This window comes from Lolium rigidum, chromosome 1 (assembly GCF_022539505.1).
Source record: "Lolium rigidum isolate FL_2022 chromosome 1, APGP_CSIRO_Lrig_0.1, whole genome shotgun sequence".
Lineage (NCBI taxonomy): Eukaryota > Viridiplantae > Streptophyta > Magnoliopsida > Poales > Poaceae > Lolium > Lolium rigidum.
The window spans coordinates 240,499,621-240,505,687 of record NC_061508.1 but is presented as its reverse complement, the minus strand read 5'-3'; the positions used below and the strand labels follow the sequence as shown (position 1 = coordinate 240,505,687).

Here is a 6,067-nt window from a genome sequence, read left to right as displayed (position 1 = left end):
TCCCCAAGCTTAGACGCTTGAGTCTTCTTATAATATGCAGGGGTGAACCACCGGGGCATCCCCAAGCTTAGAGCTTTCACTCTTCTTGATCATAGTATATCATCCTCCTCTCTTGACCCTTGAAAACTTCCTCCACACCAAACTCGAAACAACTCATTAGAGGGTTAGTGGACAATAAAAATTAACATGTTCAGAGGTGACACAATCTCTACTATATTAAATCTCTAGAGGTGGTGTCCCATGGTACGTCCTACACTCCTACTCCTGCTCCATCCCGTTTGCAAAGAAATCGGTGGCTCTTGCTCTGAACCGCTCAGGCAAAAAAGATCGTGTGAACCACGCACGAAAAATCAGGGGTGAGGAGCGGTTGTACTACCACACACGCACGACTCCTCCTGCAAAAGGAAAAAAATCCTCCAGCCTACGGTTCCTCTATCATTATCGACTTCCGTCGTTCCTCCGCCGAATCTCCTCCCCATCGAGCACCATCGTGAGAGTGCAGTTGTGCGGTGGGCTTCTCCGCGCCGCGCGCTGTCCGTCGGGCGCCGCTGCTGTTGTCTTAGCTGGCGGCACCGCGGGGGGCGGCTCCTCGAGGGGTGCAGCGATGATGTGCGCTCCACGCGGGAAGCCACTTCCGCTGGTTCGCCATGGCCATCACCGCCCTGAGCTAGGCAACGCCGCGACGATTTCGCCTCAGACTGCAGCGTCACGAGCAGTCAGGTCAATCCACGGCCGCAGGTGCCGGGACTGAAGGACTCGGTGGCCTCTACTGGCAGGTGACGAGACGCCGTGGACTGCCATCTCCGCCGTGGCTGCCGATACAGCATCTGACCCCAACTGTCCAACCTCATTTAGTCTGTAAGTTCATCCACCACTGTTACTCTAATGGACCAACTGAGTGGTTAGCACGATGGTGATGCAATTTATATATGATGAGATGCCTGGGAATTTGAATGCTAATTCCAATCTTTGGACCATGGTATTTTCAGTTAGTAACAGTTAATCTTTTGTTCTTTCTACGTGATGGTTGCTAACTACGGATGACAATTGTTTGTTTTCTAAACCCACAACACGCTTTGTGCCCATTTCAGCTTCCATTAGTTCACAGCATGATGATTTTCGAGGATTTCAGTCTCTTCACCTCCAGCTAAATCTCATTACCTATCCGACAGAAAAGCTCTAGATCTGACACAGCTCCCTCTTAGATATTATTGTTAATGTTAAGCTCCAAATAATTATAGTTTATGTTGTTGGTGACTTGGTGAGGCACCTGTTTATAAAACGATACAAAACATTTTTCATGAGCGCCTCCCATTTTTTTGAGAAAGTTATTTCATATTGAAATGTTGATTTAGCAATATAAGCATATTCTGATTGTATGGAAACATTCTTAAAAGGAGCCTACGAAATCAAGAGCTAACACTTCCATCTTTATAGATTGCTAATTAAAATTGTAACTCAATCGTACACTATTACGTGACTTGCGTTGTGTGTGCGCTGGTTCTTCATATTCGAGCTGGGGTATACAGTTGTACACTATAAGTGCAGCTTAGAAAATCACACAACAAAGGATTTTTTAGAAGGTAAGAATAATTAGTGGAGTAATAATAATTTACAAAAGGTAGTACATTTTTAGCTTATTAGCCAAGTGGTGCATGAGAGATGGAATCATGTTGTGATTTGTCAATTTGATTTCCTTTTTTGTATTCGTTTTAGTACTAATAATTTACAAAAGGTAGCACAATTGGTTGATTATTGACGTGTGAATGTTTTACTCCACTAGACATATTGGGGCCAAATTAGGTGGGATGTTTGTTTTCCTGGTACATGAATGGAATGTTAGTGAGTATGCATGCCAATGCCGATATCCATATTCTACCTCCTGCTTGTTGAGTTTAACTGCGTCGAGGTTCAGCTAAGGTTCTGCGTTAGCTATGTTGCATTTGGTGCCAAACAAATGGTTGTGTAAACGCCTGAATGAAATCTGCTTTGTGTAGCATTGTAGTTCTGAAAAAATGAAGAATTATGGATGTATCTAATATAATTGTCCAATTTCATGTGGTTTTTGTGTTATGCTTAGGCGACAGTGGTATTGATTAAGCCCTGTTAAATACATGGTATATATCTTAGAGATTGTGCTGCATATGAATTTCTCAAAATTAACAAGTAATGTTCCAATATTATCTCTTAGATATTCATGCGCTTGCCAACCAAAACTAATGTGGTTGCTCATACAAAATTAGACACATGAATTACACTATGTATAACAGTTGTGTCCAAATACAATGCAGGAAGCAAGATAATCAACAACTGACTATGCCCTACAATGGTTTTCAGCGACTTCAGAATCAACAATCTGCAGTCAGCTAGCAAAGGGAAGGCCCTGGTCAACATTATCTCTGCACCCAGAATTTCTAATGACCGCACCATTTGAATTGATTTAGTTGTCTACTATTTCATCGCACTTCTGTTGGATCAAATCTTTAGAGGTATGTTGCCTTTTAGTGTTCCTTCGAAATGGATATATATGTAGATATTCTCATTCTTACTTCAGTGTGCATGGAAATTTGTCTCACATTGTAATATGTGACCCAAAAACAGTGGCATGAGTTAACTCAGTTTATCTTCTTTGTATAAAATGTGTCTTCTGGTACCATTACCAGTCATGACCCCTGATTTTATTTTTTGTAATGAAAACGTAGAATGTAGTTAAGATTTCCCAAGAAATCTTGAACATTGACTCGACGAGAATCCCAAGTCTTAAGTTAGTATGGTAACTGTGCACATCCCCAATTTATTGATTTTTCCAACCTTCACATGTTTTTATGGCAGGCTCACTCTTTTAGATAAGACATGTAGATTAACATATATATCTACATGTGTAAGCCTAAAAATGTGCATCGGATAATAGATAGTTGTGTACTAAAAGACGACCACTTAGACATTATTTTTATTCCATGTGATTCTGGATTTACTTTTTTAATTCATTTTAATTCGAGCTTGATTTGTAACAGTTCCAAAGATTTTTTTTTTGTATTACACGTGAATTTTCACGTGCCGTCGTCCATGATGCACAATGTATCTGGAGTCCTTTTGTTGTCTCCTCTGCACCATTGGCAGACCTCTGAAGCAGCACATTACCATTGCAATTGATTTTGATTTCGGAATCTGAGAGGTGAGTTGTCATTTTGTAAATTTTGTTGGGAAATGAACTGTGATTTTTTATGTTGGTACATGAATATATTGGTTACAGCAGAGTAATTTGTGTGCTCTTTTATCCTTGTAACTGTAGCATCAGATTTTGGTGGTGAGGCATATAATACTTGACGAGGCACCACGACTGGATGTTGGAGAAGATAATATGGCATTGTACTGGTCTTTCCACGATGTACATACATGCATGTGGCTTGCTGTCTCCGGTGTGCACAACTACCATCTTGCGCTTAACCTCAGTTGCAACTCTCAGCTACTACAATCCGGTGCGCTGAAGCTGGCTCGGGGCCCAGTGTGATCCCGCCTTAGCCCCTGGCTGCAATAACCACTGCACCACAAGTATTCTCTCTTTCTCTCTCATTTTTCCAAATCCTACTTTCATGGAATTTTGTCATTCCTATCTACCAAGTAATCTGCTGAGGATGACGCAAAAACACATGTCATCATAAGTGTACTGCAGTCCTCTTCAAGTATCATATTATGTGCTGTGGAAACTTTTTATTTTGTGTTTCGACACTAATATTGTTACTTGTGTTCTTTTTCTTTTTCTTAATAAAAGGTTTTGTTTGTTAGCAAATTATATGTTCTTTCACTTCCTGTAAACATTGCCCTGTTGGAATTGCAACATTGTACAGTTTATCAGCTTCTTTTTATTGCTCAAGGCAGTTTATTAGCTCTCGTATTGTTTCTGTTAATATCCAGTTGCAATTTTGTTTGCCCTGCAGCCATGCATCTTTGTCGTATTCACAATCACAATGATGTCTTTGTTTATATTCATGACCCCTTGAATAGGACCCAAAGGCTTTCTATTCAAAGTGAGCCCTACATTGACCAACAAAATTCAACTGGAACACATGGTAAGTTAGTGATAGATGTCAAGCTGATGGCACCACTTCGAGTGACTCCTCTTTGTATTATAGACAAGGTTAGATTACATGCATGCCTAAGTTCAGACCTCAGTGTTTCCAATTTGAAATGACAATTATTTTTTATACTACGAGTGGATATGCTCTGAAATTTTCATCCAGTGTGTCCAGAATTATCCTTCTAATTCTAAAGATGATTGTTGGCTAGCAGTTTAATGTTATCAAATTTCCTGGTTGCCAAGAGATTAGAAAACGAATTAAAGTGCATGTTTACATGAATTATCCTACTAAAGTCAAATGTTGGCTAGCAGTTTAATGCTATCAAATTGCATGGTAGCAGTTTGTTGTCGAGAATATATTCACAACACTATTATATGAAAGCTAATGATAGTCCTCTCATGTTTCTAGCTTTAATTTCGTTGATGGTTTCTCAACTTATACTGTTAATGATAAACCCATGGATGTTTTTTCTATCGTAAAAAGTTTGAACATGGAATCATCTATATATTGTTTTCAACTTTAAGGACGAATTAAAATTCTAATTTTTGCATGTGTTGAAATAGGAGGAGCTGGAAGCAAGGAGTTGTACACTACGACTGACCACCGGTCGTTCCCTTGCCTCAGGATGAGGACACAATATTATGGCCAATAATGGCCCGTGGTGCCAATCGCACCATATAGCCACTTTAACCATGTTATAAGTTGTAACATTTAGAGCAGAAGGTCAAGAAAAGATAGTTGTTGTCAGAGAGAGGAAGCGGGAAGAAGACGTCCTTAGCGAATTTTACATCTGCATTATGCTCTAGGCATGTATTGAAAATGTCTACTTATAATGTCTACAAAATTTTTACCAGTCATGCTGATATGATTTTTTCTTTCCGTAGCAAATACATACAACAACAAATTGTTATTGACAATGGTTGATCCTCTTTCGCAAGATGTAACTCATTGTAACAAGCTCACACTATTAGAGCCAGAGTGGATGTTACATTTATGTGTACCTATTATGCTCATCTCAACGACCTTTGTACCAACTACAAAATTAGGTTCAAAAGTATAGCCTGTCGTTGGATATAGATATTCACGTTCTGAATTGGGATTGAGTATCCGATGGAAAGCAATGCTGCAGTTTTGATGGTCACGAGATCTGGGATTGCTAGAACCTGCCACATTACCAAGAGTCCAAAGGCGGCTCAGCACATTTGTGTGTTCTTCGTTTTGCGTGAAGTGATGCAGTCTCTGATAGCATGGGCTATGGATAACTACTACAAAGATTTGCCACAGATGGATAAAACAGTAGGAGTGACAAGTTGAAGTGGGGTGACTAGATCTGCATACTTTTCCCTCCGCCGGCCACATATCCTCTATACCATCAGGGTTATTTGAAGTGCACTCCAATTACATATGCAGGATTAGAAGAATTTTAGGCTCCGTGGCAACGCACGGGCATTCAACTAGTTAAATATAAAATATGGAGCAATTGTCATGGCACAAAAGCAGTTATGGTCCGGTATTCTTCTTTTTCCTAAATATTCTAGAGAAAGAGAGACAGAGTGAAGCAATAGAGTTTCCTTTATAGAAGATTTAGAGCCACACCATGTCTAACTAAACAAAATTAGAATTTTGCAGTTTGTAAAATCAAATATGATTTGAAATTGATGCTACTATTTGACTCCAACTACCAAATACATACACATACAAATAACAACTTTGGTATTTGGGGCATTTCCAATTTAGCATTGTTTTGGTATTTCCAATTCAATTTAATTTCCACTTGAATAAATACACCTAGACAGAGCCTTTCGTTCATACTTATATGGCACACACACATATATTTCAAGGCTCAACATTGACCATTAATTAACCAGCAAAACATAGAGTATGTGTTTGAAAAAGCAGTGTTAATTGGATTCAAAACTACTCCTTGGTAGTAATTTTTATTACACATTACTCACATACTATTGGTCAAACACGAAATGGGGACGGTA

At 39.3% G+C, this 6,067-nt stretch overlaps 1 long non-coding RNA gene across 5 annotated transcripts; it reads left to right on the top strand.

Moving 5' to 3' along the window:
• Positions 1–595: 595 nt before the first annotated feature.
• Positions 596–5,092, top strand: LOC124691822. Of its 5 annotated transcripts, none has more exons than XR_006999180.1 (5): positions 596–858; positions 2,292–2,489; positions 3,023–3,175; positions 3,293–4,138; positions 4,643–5,092. It is a non-coding gene; the product is annotated as an uncharacterized LOC124691822 (long non-coding RNA). The 5 variants fall into 5 exon arrangements; XR_006999181.1 differs by having other exon boundaries at positions 602–858; positions 2,292–3,175; positions 3,293–3,552; positions 3,939–4,138; XR_006999176.1 differs by having other exon boundaries at positions 604–858; positions 2,292–3,175; positions 3,293–3,552; positions 4,006–4,138.
• The last annotated feature ends 975 nt before the right edge of the window (positions 5,093–6,067 follow it).